The sequence below is a fragment of the Triticum urartu genome, chromosome 1 (assembly GCF_003073215.2).
Source record: "Triticum urartu cultivar G1812 chromosome 1, Tu2.1, whole genome shotgun sequence".
NCBI classification, from domain to species: domain Eukaryota; kingdom Viridiplantae; phylum Streptophyta; class Magnoliopsida; order Poales; family Poaceae; genus Triticum; species Triticum urartu.
Genome location: NC_053022.1, coordinates 260,770,843 through 260,794,246, shown reverse-complemented (window position 1 = coordinate 260,794,246; position 23,404 = coordinate 260,770,843).

Below are 23,404 nucleotides of genomic sequence, written 5' to 3'. Positions count from 1 at the left end.
TCATGAGACTCTCAAGTATCTTAAGGTCCAAACCAAGTTGAACAAGTGTCATGCTAAATGCAGTGAATTCATTTAGTCTTTTCCTTATGTCATCAAGTACATCAAGGGTAAAGAAAATGTTGTAGCCGATGCTCTTTCCCGCATATGCATGCTTGTCACTCAACTTGAATTCGATGTCATTGGTTTCGAGCATATCAAAGACTTGTATGAGCATGATCCTACTTTTGCTACTCCTTATGCCAAGTGTTTGTCGCACAACTTTTGTGAACGCTATTACATCAAAGATGGATATCTTATGAGAGCTAACAAACTTTGCATCCCCGTGTCTTCTCTTCGTTTGTTGCTTTTGTAGGAATCTCATGGAGGAGGCTTAATGGGACATTTTGGATGAGACAAGACGTTCGCCACGCTCTCGAAGAACTACTTTTGGCCAAAGATGTTTCGCGACGTCAACCACTTCACCAACCGATGCTCTACATGTCGCAAAGCTAAGTCCAAAGCTCAATCACATGGCCTTTATATGCCTCTATGAATTCCATATCAACCATGGGAAGATATTAGCATGGACTTTGTGCTTGGTTTGCCTAGGACTAGAAATGGAAAGGATTCGGTATTTGTCGTTGTGGACCGTTTCTCTAAAATGGCACATTTCATTCCTTGCAACAAGATAGACGATGCTTCACATGTTGCCAATCTCTTTTCTAGGGAAATATTGTGTCTACATGGAGTGCCCAAGACGATTGTCTCGGACCGCGACGTCAAGTTCCTAAGCTACTTTTGGAAGACCCTATGCGCCAAGCTCGGAATCAAGCTACTCTTCTCCACGGCATACCATCCTCAAACCGACGGCCAAACGGAGGTGACCAACTACACACTCTCCGCTCTACTATGAGTACTCATCAAGAAGAACATCAAGGAGTGGGAGGAGTGCCTACCTATCTCCGAGTTCTCCTACAACCGAGCAAGACACTCAACAACCGGCAAGTCCCCCTTCGAGGTCGTCTACGGATTCAACCCATTGTCACCATTGGACATTCTTCCTCTACCACTCCAAGAGCGCATCAATTTGGACGCAAGTGCACATGTGACACATATCAAGAAGGTGCATGAAGATACAAGAAACACCATCGAGCGCCAAGTTCAACGCCTAGCGACCAATCTCAACGTCAACAAGCAACCTATGGTCTTCAACATTGGTGATCTCGTGTGGCTACACCTTCGCAAGGATCGCTTTCCACAAGAACGCAAGTCCAAGCTGCGACCACGAGCAGATGGACCTTTCAAGGTGCTCGCATGATACAACGACAACGCTTACAAGATCAACCTCCCACGCGACAAGTACAATGTGAGCGACATCTTCAACGTCAAAGATCTCTCTCCCTTCCATGGTGATGAAGAATTTGATCCGAGGACGGATCTTCCCCAAGGGAGGGGAGATGATGCGGAGCATCCCAAGGCCATCCCCATGGACCCAACTACATCTCATACGACACCTCTTGGACCCATGACACGAGCACGTGCAAGAGCTCTCGAAACCAAGGTGAAATCACTCCTTTCAGATTTCCACTTCGATGCACATGAGACATGGCTACTACCTCATACGGACACTCTGTGCATATTCAGGTATCTTGGAGAAGCTAAGGAGCGAGGAGAAGAAGAAGAGGAAGGTGGACATGAAGACGGAGAAGAAGTAATGAAGAGGAAGGTACAGGTTCCGGACGACCGGCCTGGACCGGACGTCCGACGATCTCCAGGATCCGGACGTCCGGCCCCCTCCGGACGACCGACGCCACCGCACCCAAGCCAAATCTACGGATTTTCGGAGCCCCTCGGATGACCGACGACGCCCGGACGTCTGACCCCGACCGGACGTCCGACTGAAGCACACCTGAGCCGGAATTACGAACGTCCGACAAGCACCGGACGTCCAGACCCTCGCGAGCCTCCGGACGACCGGTGACCCCCGGACGTCCGACGCCTATATGATGTTGCGTGTTGGGCCGCAACCCATGTACCCCTTCATTCCCCATCTTTTGCACTAAGACTATATATACTCCACCTATTCCTTCTAGCTAGGGTTAGCAAAGTTTTAGCTCATGTTTGTGTGAGAGCTTTGCTCATCCACTTGGTTACCTTCTCCACGGAGATTCGAGCCTCCACCGGAGAAGACCCCCCAAGCGGATTCAAGACCACTTTTTAGGGAAGAACTCAAGACCTCCTCACGGAGAATACCGTTACCATTGTATCGTCCCTAGTTGATCGTGTACCGTGTATTGTTCCATGTATCCGAGGATCTAGCACATGTGTGACCTATTCATGTTGGTTTGAGTGTTCCTCTTCGTTTCCCCTTGTGTTTCTCTTGTTTTCCCCTTTGTGTTCTTCGTGTTCTTCGCGGGATTCTGCTCCTTTCGTCAAAGATCGGCCGATTAGGGTTCCACCCTACATCATGGTGGCCACCCCATAAGGCAGTTGGTGCCCTTCTTTCCCCGCAAGAAATCCAATATCCGGATAAAAATCGTGTCCAAAATTCAGCCCAATCGGAGTTATGGATCTCCGAGAATTTAAGAAACGGTGAAAGGGCAGAATCAGGAACGCAGAAACAGAGAGAGACAGAGGGACCGATCCAATCTCGGAGGGGCTGTCGCCCCTCCGCCGCCATGCAGGCCATGGACCAGAGGGGAAACCCTTCTCCCATCTAGGGGAAGGTCAAGGAAGAAGAAGAAGGGAGGCTCTCTCCCCCTCTCTTCCGGTGCGCCGGAACACCATCGGGGCCATCATCATCACCGCAATCTACACCAACAACTTCACCGCCGTCATCACCAACTCTTACCCCCTCTATGCAGCGGTGTAACCCCTCTTTTACCCGATGTAATCTCTACTTAAACATGGTGGTCAACGCTATATATCATTTCCCAATGATGTATGGCTATCCTATGATGTTTGAGTAGATCCGTTTTGTCCTATGGGTTAATTGATGATCGTGATTGGTTTGAGTTGCATGTTTTATTATTGGTGTTGTCCTATGGTTCTCTCCATGTCGCACAAGCATGAGGGATCCCTGCTGTTGGGTTTGCAATATGTTCATGATTTGCTTATGGTGGGTGGCGTGAGTGACAGAAGCACAAACCTGAGTAAGTAGGTTTTTTGCGTATGGGAGTAAAGAGGACTTGATGCCCTATAATGCTATGGTTAGGTTTTACCTTAATGATCTTTAGTAGTTGCGGATGCTTTCTAGAGTTACAATCATAAGTGCATATGATCCAAGAAGAGAAAGTATGTTAGCTTATGCCTCTCCCTCAAATAAAATTGCAGTAATGATTACGGGTCTAGTTATCGATTGCCCAGGGACAAATAACTTTCTCATGATAACAAGCTCTCTACTAAAACTAACTTAGTTGTGTCTTCATCTAAACTGCCCCTACTTTTTTATTTACATGCTCTTTATTATCTTGCAAACCTATCCAACAACACCTACAAAGTACTTCTAGTTTCATACTTGTTCTAGGTAAAGCGAACGTTAAGCGTGCGTAGAGTTGTATCGGTGGTCGATAGAACTTGAGGGAATATTTGTTCTACCTTTAGCTCCTCATTGGGTTCGACACTCTTACTTATCGAAAGAGGCTACAATTGATCCCATATACTTGTGGGTTATCAAGACCTTTTTCTGGCGCCGTTGCCGGGGAGCAATAGCGTGGGGTGAATATTCTCATGTGTGCTTGCTTGCTTTATCACTAAGTAATTTTTATTTGTTGTTCTAAGTTGTTCTTTATCTTTAGTTATGGATATGGAACATGAAATACCAAAAAAATTAGGTTTACTTTCTACTCATAGAGATGGGGAACCTCCTAAAACCCTCGATGCTCATTATGTGAAAGATATTATGTACTACTTTGATAATCCTGAGAAAACCCCATTCAACTTTATAATGGGAGTAACGTTGGATCAATGTGAATACTTTAGGGATTATCGCTTGACTCAAAAAGGGAAACTATTATGGGATCAAATTTATATGTTGCATTGGTATGCTCGGCAACTATGCTTGAGATATGATTATACTTGTTGCTCTAGGATGAAGGCTCCACACCTTCCCTTTTCATGTGAATTTAATGATAATGAAACCTTAGCTTCTTATGCTAATGGTATATATGATTACTCTGATGTGGAACAAATAGAAGAATTCGTTGCTTTTATGGGTGCTTATGAAATTGAATCTTTGTTTAAAGAGTGTGAAAATCTTGATGATGCTGTTTACAGACCTGAAAATTTTGCTATACAGAAATATTGCTATGATAATTATGAATTCAATTCCGATATTGATGATTTTATTGGGAGAGTCTCCGCTGTCCAAGAAGAGACTAATATTTTGCAGGAGTCTATGGAAGAAGAAATTGATGAAACTATGAGCTCATTGGATGAAAAAGATGATGAGGAGAGCGAAGAACAAAAGGAGGAAGAGAGGATTAGCTACACATGCCCACCTTGTAATGAGAGTAACTCTTCAACTCATACATTGTTTAATTTCCCTTCGTGCTTATCGAGGGATGATTGCTATGATGATTGTTATGATCTCGTTGATTCTTTTGAAATATCCCTTTTTGATGATGCTTGCTATGCTTGTGGCCAAGATGCCAATATGAATTATGCTTATGGAGATGAACTTGCTATAATTCCTTATGTTAAACATGAAATTTTTGCTATTGCACCCACGCATGATAGTCCTATTATCTATTTGAATTCTCCCGACTACACTATATCGGAGAGCTTTGCCCTTATCAAGGATTATATTGATGGGTTGTGTTTCACTACTACACATGATGATTTTGATAGATATAATATGCATGTGCTTTGCTGCTCCTACTTGCAATTATTATGAGAGAGGAACTACATCTCCGCCTCTCCATGTTTCCAATATGATAAAATTGCAAGAAACTGTTTATACTATGCATTGGCCTTTACTATGTGTGCATGAATTGTTCTTTTATGACATGCCGATGCATAGGAAGAGAGTTAGACTTCGTCATCACATGATATATGTTGCTGTGTGCTCACTACTAAATCACAAATCATTGTTAATTAAAATTGGCTTTGATATACCTTGGGATCCGGGTGGATTCATTACTTGAGCACCTTATGCCTAGCTTAATGGCTTTAAAGAAAGCGCTGCCAGGGAGACAGCCCGAAAGTTTTAGAGAGTCATTTATTTTTGTTGAGTGCTTTTATATAGTTTAAAAATAAAAAATAAATAGGGGAACCTAAAACTTTTTCAAAAAGGAATGTGAAAGTGTGAGAGACAAGCATTGTTGAAGTGGGGGAGCTCCTTGAACTTTGTTCATGCTCACGGAAACTTTGTGAATCTTGATTACAGAAACTTTTCAACAAAAATAATTATCCCTTGTACAATTCCATTGTATTATAAAAATAATTTTCCAAGATTTGCCTTTAGGATGTTTACATTGCTTGTTGGTTTATGCGGTGCAGAACAAAAACTTTGGCTGTAGTGCACGATTTTACATTTTTTTACTGAAACATCAAACGGTTCTGAAACTTTTTGCACTGTATTTATATACAAATTATTTATTTTTTCTATTTTTTCAGAACTTTTGGAGTACTATAAGTATGGTGAATATTCAGATTACTACAGACTGTCCTGTTTAAGACAGATTCTGTTTTTGATGCATAGTTTGCTTGTTTTGATGAAACTATCAATTTCTATCAGTGGATTAAGCCATGGAAAAGTTATATTACAGTAGATACAATGCAAAAACAAAATATGAATTGGTTTGGAACATTACTTAGAGTAGTGATTTGCGTTATTATACTAACGGATTTTACCGAACTTTCTGTTAAGTTTTGTGTGATTGAAGTTTTCAAGTTTTGGGAGAGATCACGATGGATGAAGGAATAAGGAGTGGCAAGAGCCTAAGCTTGGGGATGCCCAAGGCACCCCAAGGAAATATTCAAGGACTCCCAAGCAACCAAGCTTGGGGATGCCCCGGAAGGCATCCCCTCTTTCTCCTAACAATCATCGATAATTTTACTTGGAGCTATATTTTTATTCGTCACATGATATGCGTAAATCTTGGAGCGTCTTTTGCATTTAGTTTTCACTTTTCTTTAATGCACCATGCTGGTATGAGATAGTCCTTGGTTGATTTATAGAATGCTCATTGCACTTCACTTATATCTTTTGAGTATGGCTTTATAGAATGCTTCGTGTGCTTCACTTATATCTTTTGAAGTTTGGATTGCCTGTTTATCTTCACATAGAAAACCACCATTTGTAGAATGCTCTTTCGCTTCACTTATATTTGTTAGAGCGTGGGCATATATTTTGTAGAAACAATTAAACTCTCTTGCTTCACTTATATCTATTTAGAGAGATGACAGGAATTGGTCATTCACATGGTTAGTCATAAAATCCTACATAAAACTCATAGAGCACTAAATATGATATGTTTGATTCCTTGCAATAGTTTTGTGATATAAATATGGTGATATTAGAGTCATGCTAGTGGGTAGTTGTGGATTGTATAAATACTTGTGTTGAGGTTTGTGATTCCCGTAGCATGCACGTATGGTGAACCGTTATGTAACGAAGTTGGAGCATGAGGTATTTATTGATTGTCTTCCTTATGAGTGGCGTCGGGGACGAGCGATGGTCTTTTCCTACCAATCTATCCCCCTAGGAGCATGTGTGTAGTACTTTGTTTCGATGACTAATAGATTTTTAAAATAAGTATGTGAGTTCTTTATGACTAATGTTGAGTCCATGGATTATACGCACTCTCACCCTTCCATCATTGCTAGCCTTAGTATCGTGCATTGCCCTTTCTCACCTCGAGAGTTGGTGCAAACTTCGCCAGTGCATCCAAACCCCGTGCCATGATATGCTCTGTGACACATAATCCTCCTTATATCTTCCTCAAAACAGCCACTATACCTACCTATTATGGCATTTCCATAGCCATTCCAAGATATATTGCCATGCAACTTCCATCATTATCATATACATGACTTGAGTATTTATTGTCATATTGCTTTGCATGATTGTAAGATAGCTAGCATGATGTTTTCATGGCTTGTCCATTTTTTTATGTCATTGCTACGCTAGATCATTGCACATCCCGGTACACCGCCGGAGGCATTCATATAGAGTCATATCTTTGTTCTAGTATTGAGTTGTAAGTAAATAAAAGTGTGATGATCATCATTATTAGAACATTGTCCCATGATCAAAATAAAAGTGGCCAAAGAAGCCCAAAAAAAGATAGTGGCCAAAGAAGCCTACAAAAAAAGAAAAAAAAAGAAGGGACAATGTTACTATCCTTTTACCACACTTGTGCTTCAGAGTAGCACCATGTTCTTCATATAAAGAGTCTCTTGAGTTATCACTTTCATATACTAGTGGGAATTTTCATTATAGAACTTGGCTTGTATATTCCAACGATGGGCTTCCTCAAATGCCCTGGGTCTTCATGAGCAAGCAAGTTGGATGCACACCCACTAACTTTCCAGTTTGATCTTTCATACACTTATAGCTCTTAGTGCATCCGTTGCATGGCAATCCCTACTCCTCGCATTGACATCAAATGATGGGCATCTCCATAGTCCGTTGATTAGCCGCGTTGATGTGATACTTTCTCCCTTTTTGTCTTCTCCACACAACCTCCACCATCATATTCTATTCCACCTATAGTGTTATATCCATGTCTCATGCTCATGTATTGCGTGAAAGTTGAAAAGGTTTGAGGACATCAAAAGTATGAAACAATTGCTTGGCTTGTCATCGGGGTTGTGCATGATTTGAATGCTTTGTGTGGTGAAGATGGAGCATAGCCAAACCATATGATTTTGTAGGGATAACTTTCTTTGGCCATGTTATTTTGAAAAGACATGATTGCTTTATTAGTATGCTTGAAGTATTATTGTCTTAATGTCAAATGATAGACTATTGCTTTGAATCACTCATGTCTTAATATTCATGCCATGATTAGATTACATGATCAAGATTATGCTAGGTAGCATTCCACATCAAAAATTATCTTTTTTATCATTTACCTACTCGAGGACGAGCGGGAATTAAGCTTGGGGATGCTGATACGTGTATGTCGTATCTATAATTTTTGATTATTCCATGCCAATACTGTTAATCTTTCATATACTTTTGGCAACTTTGTATACTATTTTTGGGACTAACATATTGATCCAGTGCCCAATGCCAGTTCTTGTTTGTTGCATGTTTTTTGTTTCATAGAAAATCCATATCAAACGGAGTCCAAACGGGATAAAAACTGACGGAGATTTTTTTTTGGAATATATGTGATTCTTGGGAAGAAGAATCAACAGTTACGATGCCCGAGGGGGCCACGAGGCAGGGGGCGCGCCCTGGGACCTCGTGGCTACCCCATAAGTCGGCTGGTGCCCTTCTTTTGGCGCAAGAAAGCCAATATCCGGATAAAAATCGTGTCCAAAATTAAGCCTAATCGGAGTTACGGATCTCCGGGAATTTAAGAAATGGTGAAAGGGCAGAATCAGGAACGCAGAAACAGAGAGAGACAGAGAGACAGATCCAATCTCGGAGGGGCTCTTGCCCCTCCGCCGCCATGGAGGCCATGGACCAAAGGGGAAACCCTTCTCCCATCTATGGGGAAGGTCAAGGAAGAAGAAGAAGAAGAAGGGGGCTCTCTCCCCCTCTCTTTCGGTGACGCCAGAACGCCGTCGGGGCCATCATCATCACTTCAATCTACACCAACAACTTCACTGCCGTCATCACCAACTCTCCCCCCCCCCTCTATGCAGCGGTGTAACCCCTATTTTACCTATTGTAATCTCTACTTATACATGGTTCTCAATGCTATATATTATTTCCCAATGATGTATGGCTATCCTATGATGTTTGAGTAGATCCGTTTTGTCCTATGGGTTAATTGATGATCGTGATTGGTTTGAGTTGCATGTTTTATTATTTGTGTTGTCCTATGGTGCTCTTCGTGTCGCGCAAGCGTGAGGGATCCCCGCTGTAGGGTTTGCAATATGTTCATGATTTGCTTATGGTGGGTGGCGTGAGTGACAGAAGCACAGACCCGAGTAAGTAGGTTGTTTGCGTATGGGAGTAAAGAGGACTTGATTCCTTATAATGCTATGGTTGGGTTTTACCTTAATGATCTTTAGTAGTTGCGGATGCTTGCTAGAGTTCCAATCATAAGTGCATATGATCCAAGAAAGACAGTATGTTAGCTTATGCCTCTCCCTCAAATAAAATTGCAATAATGATTACTGGTCTAGTTATCGATTGCCTAGGGACAAATAACATTCTCGTGACAACAAGCTCTCTACTAAAACTAACTTAGTCGTGTCTTCATCTAAACAGCCCCTACTTTTTATTTACGTGCTATTTATTATCTTGCAAACCTATCCAACAACACCTACAAAGTACTTCTAGTTTCATACTTGTTCTAGGTAAAGCGAACGTTAAGCGTGCGTAGAGTTGTATCGGTAGTCGATAGAACTTGAGGGAACATTTGTTCTACATTTAGCTCCTCGTTGGGTTCGACACTCTTACTTATCGAAAGATGCTACAATTGATCCCCTATACTTGTGGGTTATCAGTGAGCATCACAAAGTGCAGAATTGTTGCAAAACAAATAAGTCAAAAACTTAGTTTTAGTTCTCCATAGAAATCATTTCGGAGCTACCGATTTGATAAACTAGGTGATACCGAAGCAACTTTTGGAACCTAAATGTAGCGACCCGACCCGAATGGATCAAGTCTCTGTGCTTAAGTGTCATCCCTGGATCGGTATGCTGACACACACAGTACTCAAAGGATTTATAACAGAGGTAAATCACATGTATAAAGTAATGTAAATACTATTACCTCAATCCATATAGCGGAAGCAACAAGGTTGTGGATTCCCATCAACACCAACGGAAAAGTTGAGTGTAGAAATCGTAACCCTAACGTATCACTTACTCGTCGTAAGATAATCCTGCAACATGAGACGTTGCAGCCCGAAACGGGTCAGTACATTGAATGTACTGGCAAATTCACACCATAGAGAATGATGAACAATGGCTATCACTACATGCATATATGGCTGGTGGAAAAGCTCTATGGTTATAAGGTTTTTGCGAAAAGCCAATTTTTCCCTACTACAAAGGAATAAATTTATTTAACTATCATGGTGGTTGTTGAACATTGAGAATGGTTGACAGCATTCTCAATCCCAATTAAGTAACATCATTAAACCCAACAATATTCATTTAAAGTAACGTGATGAGATCAACAGGATAATCCAAGAACTAGATACTCAAGATGTCCATAACCGGGGACACGGCTAATCATGATTAGTTTATACACTCTGCAGAGGTTTGCGCACTTTTCCCCATAAGACTCGATCGCCTCCGTTTGGTTTCTCGCACTACAGGGTGTTTGAGAAATGGATGACCGAGACATAGTCTTTCAGAAGCGCTAGCACCTTACGATCGGGTAGACCGTACCACCTACAACCCCTACATCTGCTAGTCTACCACTATAAGAGTTCGCACAACTTAGTCAACTATGCCAGAGCCCATAATGGCTTGTGGCTGCACACGGAAGTTTCTAGTATGAATAATCTCATGATCCCTTTGAGCCTGGGTGGCGGTCCGAAATAAAAACAGGCAAGTCCTGATAGACATCAGGTGCCTCAATCCATCCAGATGTGTGTTAGGTTGCCACCTTAGATAAACCATTAATTAACAATCTCACATCTGTCATGGATATCACTCACCCAATCCACGTCTACTAGCATAGCATGGCATAATAAGCAAACGTAGAAGTAACTCCCAAAGGTTTGATAATAAACAGGTAATAGGTACTACCTCATCTACTTCCCATCCCACAATTTAATTAGGTCCTAATCATGCAATGTGTGAGGATTGATCTAATGCAATAAAACTGGGTTGTAGAAAAAGTATGATCAAAGTGTGAACTTGCCTGCAATGTTGATGAAGATGATTCGCACTCAAAACTCTTGATAGATCTACTCGTCACACTCCGGTCAATCTATCGTAAGCAAGCAATAGTAACCACACATAAGCAATCACTCAAAAGATCAGAAAGAACGAAGAAGACGATTCGGAAACATCAAAACCAAGCAAATAACTCTTGCAACATAAAACAATTTCTAATAGTACCAAAATTTTATGAATTTGGCCTTATTAGAATGTTTAGGTCAAGAGCTTCGATTTGCAAAAAGAATCAACTCAAACGGAGTTACGGATAAAAAGATATGATCAAAAGAAGTTTGAATTCAAATCTTATCTAATTCAAATTTTAAAATTTTCAAAAACATGTTTGGGTTGGATTACTGGATAGAGGACATCAAAATGAAGAAGTGGGCGTTGGTTTCGTTGGATTTGGGCAAACGAGTAAAAAGTTATAGTCATTTGAAAATCAGGGACTAATCTGTAAAAGAAAATCCTCACATATAGGTCCCTGGCCGAAATAATAAGAAAAAGGAAAAATCTATCGAACGAACGTTCGCTACACAATCGTAAGTGATGAAAACCGTTCGTTACAAAACCCTAACTAATGAGCGCTCACAAAATAAACTAAATAATAAACCATTTTTTTTGAAAAACCGATGTAAACCTAAACCCTGAAAGAAAAAAAATAAACCGGACCGGCGGTTTTACCGTTTCACGAAGAAAAACCGTCGGCGGCGCGGATCGGGCGGCGGATGGGATCGGCGGCGCGGCGGCTCCGGTGACGCGGCAGCGGCGCGGGCAAGTGGTGCGGCGGTGCAGGGCGGCGACGGCGCGCAAGCAGGCAGGGGCAGAGGCAGGCAGGAGGCGGCGGCTGTGGCGGGAGGAGGCGGTGGTGCGGCGCGGGGCAACGGCGTTCGGAGCAGCGGCAGGAGCAAGAGAGGCGGCGGCTCCGGCGAGATGCAGCTGCGGCGCGGCGAGGAGAGAGAGGCGGGGCCCGGGGCGGCGCCTTTTATTAGGAGGGCGAGGGGAGGCGTGGCTTGGGGAAGGGGTAGGAGGAGTCCGGGGCGGGCACGAAGGCCATGGCGGCGCGGCGGCGGACTCGGGAGGAGTCCTGGTCGGGGACGGGAGGGAGGCGGCGTGGAGCTGGGCCTTGGCCTAGCTTCGGCTGGGCCGGCCCAGTCGGCGAGGAGGGGTTTTTTTCAGACAAATAAAATAATAAAAACAAAATAATTAAAAACATTATATAGGCATATAATATATCAAAAATTTCAGAAAAAGATTTCCTACAACATGAACATTTTTCTAGCATTAAATAAAATACACACAAATTCTAATAATTCAAAGAGTGCTACTGGTCTATTAAAATTCAACAAAAATCATTTTAAAAATACCAAAATGATTTCAAATTAATTTTTCTCCAATTTTCTAATGTAGGGAATCATGTTACCCTAATTTCCATATATTTTATTTTTGGAGAAAAATAATTTGAATAAAACTCAAATAACTCCAAATTGAAAATAAATTCAAAAGAACTTTGAATTAAATTCTTTGAAACTCCCAACTCATATTTCATATAATTTGAAGAAGTCATTTTATCTTCTCTCATGAAAATCATTGAGTTGCATAAAGTTCCAGAATCGGAAATATTTTCAAATGAAATTCAAATATTTTCAACACCCCTTGTCATTTAAATAAATGGAAGAAGTCATGTCATCTTCTCTCTGGGGTTTTGTGTTTGAAAAGAATTTGAATTCATGGAGATCAGAAAGCAAATATGAAAGTTTGGGAAAGTCCTTTTATTCCCTCTCATTTAACTTTCAAAAGTTTCGAATTCACTCACTTTCAGACAATCAATCAAACAATCAATGAAATCTATCTATTTATTATAACATTCCAAAATTTAAAATTTTGGGATGTTACACTAAACTAGTGAACTCGGTCAGATCGAGTCACGGTTCGGTGGCACCGAGATTTCTAGGGTTTCACAGAGAGTCGAACTCGGTCGCATCGATTTGCAATTTTCGGTTAGACTGAAACGCATGTGCAATGGCCTAAGACAAATCGGTGAGACCAATTTCTACAACTCGGTCGGTCCAAGAAGAGTTCGGCGGAAACCTAACCCTAAATTTTCGAATCAAACCTAACCTAAAGGATGTTTTCTCTGGATAGATTGTTTTCATACATGGTAATGATCATGGCAAAGCAATGTGCTAGGAATCAGAGTAAGGACATAGCACAAAGTATTGAACCCATACCCTATTTCGGCGGGAGTTCGCTACGGCGACAACGGCGGAGCAGAATTCCATTGACGGCGACAAAAACCAGCGGCGGGAGGTCGCTGGCGGCAAGGAGACGATCCGGAGACCCGAGGAGGCAGAGCAGGATATGCTTGGGCTGAGGAGGTTTGAAGAAATTTCCAAATTCTCACCCGTGGGTATATATATCCCGACCCTGTCGGTGTGACCGAGTGGAACAACTCGGTGGCACCGAGATGCAGAATCGCAAGCGGTTACTGCAACTCAATGTGATCGAAAAGTTCAGATCGGTTGCACCGAGATGTAAAACCTAGATCAACTTGGTGAACTCGGTGTGACCGAAGTGGATGACTTGGTTATACCGAAATGCACAAAGAGGTTTTGGAAGTTTAAGACTATGACGAATCAGGGACTCCAAGTGCTCCTCACACAGAGTGGTTCGAATCTGACTTGATCAAACTTTGTGATGTAGCATGAATAGAGTTTGAGACGAGAAAAGCATAGATAGCTAGAGGAGGTTCTTAGGCATTCTTGTCCATCCACTTGGCAAAAGATAAAACACCAAACAATCAAAACAACAAGTGGATGTCCTCGAATGAGTAAAATATGCAATCAACATGCTCACACAATAAAATGGCAAATAAAATATGTGGCAAAGAACGCACAAACACTCTAGCATCTATCAAGCAATTGGCGATGACTAGGTCATCTATATATGAGTATATTGACTGAGGAGTCAAATGAGAACATTTGATCGGAGGTCATACTCATCGTTTAAGCACAGGTGGGGTTACCACTTTTACATAAAGCGTTGTTGTGCTCACACCTTTAGAGTTGCTTTAGCTCAATTGATTAGAGTAAATCTCCCCCTAGATGTGATATCCCCCCTAAGAGGGATGAACTAACCTTGGGTTTTGTCGATGATGACTTCATGTAGGTGTTGAAGATGTGGATGCTCGATGAAGATCATTTGGAGCAATCCATTGGAGTGAGTTGCACTTTCAATACCTATACGGGTTAGTCCCACAAGGAACAAACAAGGATATCCATAGACATAGAGTGATGTACACACAAGATGATGTCCATGAAAGCATTAGGTTACCTTGTCCCTTGTCTTACCAACAAGAGGGTTTGTGACTCCTTGAACTAGTGCAAGATGTGGAGGTTGTTTGCACTTGTCCTTACCAAAAAGATATGTGTGAAGTATGTTGGCGGAGTCACCCTCAAGAACTCTCTAGTTCTTCTTCTTCAGGATCCACATCATCTTGATGGGAATCCTTGGAGTTGTAGTCTTACTTGATGAAGTAGAACTTGATGTAGTCTTGGGAACCCACTTGACCAAGGCCTTAGGAGCTTCTTCAAATGCAACAATCTCCTCTTGAAGCTTGTCCTTGCCTTTTTGCTTTTGGTCTTGTGGTGGAAGATCATCTTGAGCTTGTGTCCCTTGGAAAGAAGTAGGATCATACTTATCTTGTTGAGGAACAAACTTCGTCTTGGGATATTGAACTTCTTCCCACTCAACTCTATTGGCATTGAACTTTCTTTCAAAACCAATACCTTGATTCTTCCGGTGCCTTCCTTGCTTGCGTACAATTTCCTCAAATTGCTTACTTCCAGCAAGACTCTTGTAGACACCTTTCTCTATAATTCCCTTCAATAAGCTATTTTCTTGCTCAAGTGTAACTTGGCTAAGAGAATCATTAGTGGAATCAAGAGAACTACTAGAAGCAACAATATTGGATTTAACATGATTGTTGTTACTACTAGAAGAAGAATCTTTCTTACTCTTATTGCTAGATTTAACTTGTGGCATGTAAGTAGATAAGAGTAAACGCTTGGCAATGTAAGAAGAACTTTTCTTGTGAAGATCATCATTGATTGCCTTTAAGAACCCATGCTCTTACTCAAGGTTGAGCTTCTCAAAGCGTAACTTCTCATGAGCCTTTAAAAGTTCTCGATGATCTTCCAAGGTAGTTTTATGAGCTAACTTAAGAGTGTTTAGTTCTTTAGTTAGACGATCAATCTCCTTCTTATCATCGTCATTCATTTTATATTGATTAGCATGATTAATAGCAAGTTCATCATAGTTTTCATCACTAGAGTTGTTAATAAGTGAATCATCATCACCTAGCAAATCATCTTCATCACTATTGAAGTCAACATACTCGGGGTGTGATACCTTTGGACCTTTAGCCATGAAGCATCTTCCAATTCCTTCGTTTGGTGAGTCAAATATGTCATAGGAGTTGGTTGACACAAGTGCTAGACCGGCAACACCTTCATCTTGATTATATTCGGAGTCAGAGTGATAACTTCTCTCAGAGTGATTATCGGAGTCGGAGCCGGATACCCATTCACCAACATGAGCTTGATGTCTTCGTTTTGTGTAGCTCCTTGATGATTTGTCCTTCCTTTCCGAATCCTTGCTTCTTTGTCGTGTTCTTCGTTCATAACGGTCATCTCTACTCCTTCTCTCTCTTAGTGGTGATTCTTCTCTTCTACTTGTCCTTTTGGGTGAATCTCCTCTTCTTTTGTAGGGAGCCGTACACTCATTGGAGTAGTGTCCGGGTCTTCCACAATTGTAGCAATTACATTCACGACTAGAAGATCTTTTGTCATTGTAGGACCTTGACTTGGAACTTCTTTCCTTGCTTCTACTCTTGTAGAACTTGTTGAAGTTCTTCACCATTAGGCTCAATTCTTCATTGAAGGCTTGTTTCTCACTTGATGATGTAGGAGCACCACACGAGGCTTTGTAAGCACCACTTGACTTGTTGTGAAGCTCTTCCTTATCCTTGAGTGACATCTCATGAGCAACAATTCTTCCAATGACTTCCGGCTTGAGATCTTTGTAATTGGGCATCATTTGAATCAATGTACACACGGTATCATAATTTCCATCCAAGGCTCTTAGGATCTTCTTGATGAGGAATCTATCGGTCATCTCTTCACCTCCTGAGTCGGCAATCTCATTTGTGATGAGAGCAAGCCTAGAGTACATTTCAGTGACACCTTCACCATCCTTCATTTTGAACTTGTCAAGTTGACTTTGAAGCACATCCAATTTGTACTCCTTGTCGGAGTCGGTACCTTCGTGCATATCAATCAAAGTATCCCAAATTTCCTTTGCATTCTCAAGATAGCTGATTTTTGTCGAATTCTTTGGGGCACAATCCATTGAAGAGGATATCGCAAGCTTGAGCATTGTATTGCAGCATCTTCAACTCTTCCACGGTAGCTTCACGGTTTGGTTCTCTCCCATCAAAGAATTCACCTTGCAAGCCAATACATACAATAGCCCAAACGGCGGGGTTATGTCCAAGAATATGCATTTTCATCTTATGCTTCCAACTAGCAAAATTAGTACCATTAAAGTAAGGACCTCTACGGTGGTAATTTCCCTCGCTAGACGCCATACTCTCCTAGGTTGTGAAACCAAGGCTATGATCACCACACCCTATGGAAATTAAGACAAATGGAGACCAAAGCTCTGATACCACTTGTAGGATCGAAAGTATGTCTAGAGGGGGTGATTAGACTACTTGACCAAACAAAAATCTAGCCTTTTCCCAATTTTAAGTCTTGGCAGATTTTAACAACTTAGCACAAGTCAAGCAATCAACCTACGCATGCAAGTCTAAGAGTATAGCAGCGGAATGTAAAACATTGCACATGAAGGTAAAGGGAGGAGTTTGGAGGGAGCAAACGCAATGTAGACACGGAGATTTTTGGCGTGGTTCCGATAGGTGGTGCTATCGTACATCCACGTTGATGGAGACTTCAACCCACGAAGGGTAACGGTTGCGCGAGTCCACGGAGGGCTCCACCCACGAAGGGTCCATGAAGAAGAAACCTTGTCTATCCCACCATGGCCATCGCCCACGAAGGACTTGCCTCACTAGGGTAGATCTTCACGAAGTAGGCGATCTCCTTGCCCGTACAAACTCCTTGGTTCAACTCCACAATCTTGACGGAGGCTCACAAGTGACACCTAACCAATCTAGGAGACACCTCCAAAAGGTAATAAATGGTGTGTTGATGATGAACTCCTTGCTCTTGTGCTTCAAATGATAGTCTCCCCAACACTCAACTCTCTCTCACTGATTTGGATTTGGTGGAAAGATGATTTGAGTGGAAAGAAAATTGGGGATGGCTAGAGATCAAGATTCATATGGTTGGAATGGAATATCTTGGTCTCAACACATGAGTAGGTGGTTCTCTCTTAGAAAATGAATATTGGAAGTGTAGGCATGTTCTGATGGCTCTCTCTACGAGTGAATAGTGCGTCGAGGGGCATTTATAGCCTCCACGCAAAATCTAACCGTTACACACGATTCACCAAACTCGGTAGGACCGAATTAGAAAACTCGGTGGGACTGATTCAGTTCAAAATGTGAATGTTAGGCTTTTCAGTGGGACCGACATGTCAACTCGGTGGGACCGATTTGATTAGGGTTAGGGCATAACGTAATCTCGGTGAGACCGATTACACAAACTCGGTGGGACCGATTTTGGTAATAAGCTAACTAGAGAGTTGGTCAGGCAAACTCGATGGGACCGAATCGCTCATTTCGGTGAGACCGAAACGTTACGGAAGGGACAGAGAGTTTGCATTGCAAACTCGGTGGGACCGATCGCTCATCTCGGTTGGACCGAAACGTTACGAAGGGAAACAGAGAGTTTGCAATCCCATCTCGGTGAGACCGAGATCCCTATCGGTACGACCGATATGACTAGGGTTTCTAGCAGTGTCTATGTCAAGTGAACTCAGTGGCGCCGGATAGAACATTTTGGTGGGGCGAGTTTGACTTTTTGGTTTGGGACATATGTGGACATGAGAAAGTGGTTGAGGATTTTTGGAGCATATCACTAAGCATTTTGAGCAAGTAAGCCATTAAGAAACACCTCATCCCTTTTTAATAGTATTGGCTTTTCCTATGGACTCAATGTGATCTTGGATCACTAAAATGAAAAAGGTAGAGTCTTGAGCTTGAGCCAATATGTGTCCTTAGCATTTTGAGGGGTCCACATTCTTAATCCATGCCATGCCAACTATTAAACTTTCTGAAATGATCATCTTGAAATAGTATTAGTTCAATGAGCTATATGTTGTTAATAATTACCAAAACCACCCAGGGATAGTTGCACTTTCAAAAATTCATAATTTTATCAAGCTTGAGAAAATCTCAACAATTCTGCTACTGGACGCAAAACTTTCTATTTTTGCACAAAATCAAAGCAACTATCATCCAAATCATCCCAAAGGCTTTACATGACACAAACACTAATTTAAACACAAAAACACAACCATAACAGTAGCATAATCGTGTGCACACAAGAAAACAGAAAAAATAAACAAGAAAATTAAGATAACTATTGGGTTGCCTCCCAACTAGTGCTATCGTTTTACGCCCCTAGCTAGGCATAATGCATAGTTTAAAGTATTCTCATCTTTCAAATTAACTCCATAGGCTTCCCTCATAATAGATTCATATGGTTTCTTAATTCTTTTTCTAGGGAAGTGTTCCATACCTTTATTTAATGGAAACTGAAATTTTATATTCCCTTCTTTCATATCAATAACAACATATGGTTCGTAAGAACGGTCTACCAAGTATTATGGGACAGGACGGATTGCATTCAATATCAAGCACAATGAAATCAACAGGTACACAATTCCTATTTGAAAGAATAAGAACATCATTTATTCTACCCAAAGGTTTCTTGATAGTAGAATTCGCTAAGTGCAAATTAAGAGAACATTCATCCATATTAGTAAAACCTAGCACATCACATAGAGATTTCAGTATTGTGGAAACGTTAGGACCCAAATCACATAAAGCATTGCACTCACAATTTTTTGTTTTGACTTTAATGGCGGGTTCCCATTCATCATATAATTTCCTTAGAATTGAAATCTCTAAATCTAGCTTTTCTTCTATGCTTTCATCATCGCTTCTACGATATGTTTAGTAAAAGCCTTATTTTGTTCATAAGTATTGGGTGAATTTAGCATAGATTGCAATAAAGAAATACACTCAATGAAAGGACAACTATCATAATTAAAATCTTTGTAATCCAGAAGAGTGGGCACATTAGTATTTAAAGTTTTTACCTCTCAAAACCCATTTTTATCAAGTTTTTCATTAAGATTTTCACCCTCCAAACTATGGGGACGCCTTCTAGCTAATGTTGAATCTTCACCGGTCCCCCTTTCGTCAAGTTTAAAATTGCTAAATAATTGAAGAAACACCAATCATTTTAATATCTTCATCATTACTACGATAAAACCGAGCGGACTCGCTTTTTCTAAGAAGTCTCGCTTAGCCCTTAATCTAGCGGTTCTTTCTTTACTTTCATCCATGGAGACATAAAGAGCTTTAGTTGATTCACTAATATCAATCTTGGGTGGAAAAAAATTAGACTTAAGATTTTCCACATCATGAACAATTCTATCCATGCTTCTAGACATATTATCAAGTTTACTCAATTTTTCTTTTATCGTGGTGTTGAAAACATTTGAGCATTAATAAATTCTTTAATATTACTCTCAAGATAAGAGGAAATCCTATTATTATTATTATTACCATAGGAATTGCCATAATTATTAGAGGAATTTCCAGGAAATGGCCTAGGATTAAAATTACCTCTATAAGAATTAGTAGTAAAATTGTTTCGGGAGACAAAATTCACATCTACGGGATCATTATGTTTCTCAATCAAAGTGGACAATGGCACATCATTAAGATCAATAAGAGAATTTTCACTACCACCCAATTTCATGAGAGCATCAACTTTTTTTATCACTCGTGAAAGTGACTACATAGGAGACTCTCTATATGAAAAACATGGGTTACTTTGAAGCACAAATGTGGAAAACCATAGTAACATTGCCCCTTCTCACTTTTTCTCTCATTGTTTTGGTGGGCTCTTCTTGGCCTCTTTTTTATGGGCTCATTTTGGCATCTTTTATTATTATTTCCTCACTGGGACAATGCTCTAATAATGAATAGTGATGATCATCACACTTCTATTTATTTAAAACTCAGAATTATAACTCGATACTAGAACAAAATATGAAACTATATGAATGCCTCTGGTAGTGTACCAAGATGTGCAATGATCCAGCGTAACATGTATAAAAATGATGAACGGTGGTTGATCCACAAATACTATGTCAACTATATGATCATGCAAAGCAATATGACAATGATGATGTGTGTCATAATAACGGAATAGTGGAAGTTGCATGGCAATATATCTCAGAATGGCTATGAAAATGCAATAATAGGTAGGTATGGTGGTTGTTTTGAGGAAGATATAAGGAGTCTTATGTGTGATAGAGTGTATGATATCACGGGGTTTGGATGCACCGGCAACGTTTGCACCACATCTCGAGCTGAGAAAGGGCAATGCACGGCACCGAAGAGGCTAGCAAATTGCAGAAAGGTGAGAGTGCGTATGATCCATGGACTCACATTAGTCATAAAGAACCCACATACTTATTGCGAAAGTCTATTAGCCCTCGTAGTAAAGTACTACTATGCATGCCCCTAGGGGGGAGGTTGGTAGGAGTTAACCATCACGCGCCCCCGACCTTCACGCAAAGGAAGACACTCAATAATAAATCGTGCTCTAACTGAAGGTAATATGCCCTAGAGGCAATAATAAAGTTATTATTTATTTCCTTATATCATGATAAATTTTTATTACTCATGCTAGAATTGTATTAACCAGAAACATAATACATGTGTGAATACATAGACAAACAGAGTGTCACTAGTATGCCTCTACTTGACTAGCTCGTTAATCAAAGATGGTTATGTTTCCTAACCATGAACAATGAGTTGTTATTTGATTAACGAGGTCACATCATTAGTTGAATGATCTGATTGACATGACCCATTCCATTAGCTTAGCACACGATCGTTTAGTATGTTGCTATTGCTTTCTTCATGACTTATACATGTTCCTATGACTATGAGATTATGCAACTCCCGTTTACCGGAGGAACACTTTGTGTGCTACCAAACGTCACAACGTAACTGGGTGATTATAAAGGTGCTCTACAGGTGTCTCCGAAGGTACTTGTTGGGTTGGCATATTTCGAGATTAGGATTTGTCACTCCGATTGTCGGAGAGGTATCTCTGGGCCCTCTCGGTAATGCACATCACTTAAGCCTTGCAAGCATTCAAACTAATGAGTTAGTTGCGGGATGATGTATTACTGAACGAGTAAAGAGACTTGCCGGTAACGAGATTGAACTAGGTATTGAGATACCGACGATCGAATCTCGGGCAAGTAACATACCGATGACAAAGGGAACAAACGTATGTTGTTATGCGGTCTGACCGATAAAGATCTTCGTAGAATATGTGGGAGCCAATATGAGCATCCAGGTTCCGCTATTGGTTATAGACCGGAGACGTGTCTCGGTCATGTCTACATAGTTCTCGAACCCGTAGGGTCCGCACGCTTAACGTTACGATGATAGTTATTATGAGTCTATATGTTTTGATGTACTGAAGGTTTTTCGGAGTCCCGGATGTGATCACGGACATGACGAGGAGTCTCGAAATGGTCGAGACATGAAGATTGATATATTGGAAGCCTATGTTTGGATATCTGAAGTGTTCTAGGTGAAATCGGGATTTTACCAGAGTACCGGGAGGTTACCGGAAACCCCCGGGAGGTAAAATGGGCCTTAGTGGGCCTTTACGGAGAAGAGGAGAGGCAGCCAGGGCTGGGACGCGCGCCCCTCCCCCCTAGTCCGAATAGGACAAGGAGAGGGGGGCGGCGCCCCTCCTTCCTTCTCTCCCTCCTCTTTCCCCTCCCGAATCTTATTCCAACTAGGAAAGGGGGGAGTCCTACTCCCGGTGGGAATAGGACTCCTCCTGGCGCGCCCTCTCCCTGGCCGGTCGCACCCCCCTTGCTCCTTTATATATGGGGGTAGGGGGCACCCCAAAGACACAACAATTGATCAAGTTGATCTTTTAGCCGTGTGTGGTGCCCCCTTCCACCATAGTCCACCTCGATAATATCATAGCGGTGCTTAGGCGAAGCCCTACGTTGGTAGAACATCAACATCGTCACCACGCCATCGTGCTAACGAAACTCTCCCTCAACACTCGGCTGGATCGAAGTTCGAGGGACGTCATCGGGTTGAACGTGTGCTGAACTCGGAGGTGCCGTGCGTTCGGTACTTGATTAGTCGGATCGTGAAGACGTACGACTACATCAACCGCGTTGTGCTAAAGCTTCCGCTTTCGGTCTATGAGGGTACGTAGACAACACTCTCCCCTCTTGTTGCTATGCATCACCATGATCTTGCGTGTGCGTAGGAATTTTTTTGAAATTACTATGTTTCCCAACAGTGGCATCCGAGCCAGGTTTTATGCGTTGATGTAATATGCACGAGTAGAACACAAGTGAGTTGTGGGCAATATAAGTCATATTGCTTACCAGCATGTCACACTTTGGTTCGGCGGTATTGTTGGATGAAGCGGCCCAGACCGACATTACACGTACGCTTACGCACTAGTTTTACCGCCGTGCTATGCACACAGGTGACTAGCGGGTGTCAGTTTCTCCAACTTTAGTTGAACCGAGAGTGGCTACGCCCGGTCCTTGAGAAGGTTAAAACAGCACTAACTTGACAAACTATCGTTGTGGTTTTGATGCGTAGGTAAGAACGGTTCTTGCTCAGCCCGTAGCAGCCACGTAAAACTTGCAACAACAAAGTAGAGGACGTCTAACTTGTTTTTGCGGGGCATGTTGTGATGTGATATGGTCAAGACGTGATGAGATATAAGTTGTTGTATAAGATGATCATGTTTTGTTGAAGTTATCGGCAACTGGCAGAAGCCTTATGGTTGTTTCTTTATTGCATAAAATGCAAGCGCCAAATAATTACTTTACTTTATCGCTATGCAATAGCAATAGTTGCAAGAGCAATAGTTGGCGAGACGACCATGTGACGACGCATTGATATAGATCAAGATGATGGAGATCATGGTGTCATGCCGGTGATGATGGAAATCATGACGATGCTTTCGAGATGGAGATCAAAGGCACAAGATGATGATGGCCATATGTAGCGACCCGACCCGAATGGATCAAGTCTACTGTGCTCCGGTGTCATCCCTGGATCAGTAATGCTGACACCACACAGTACATC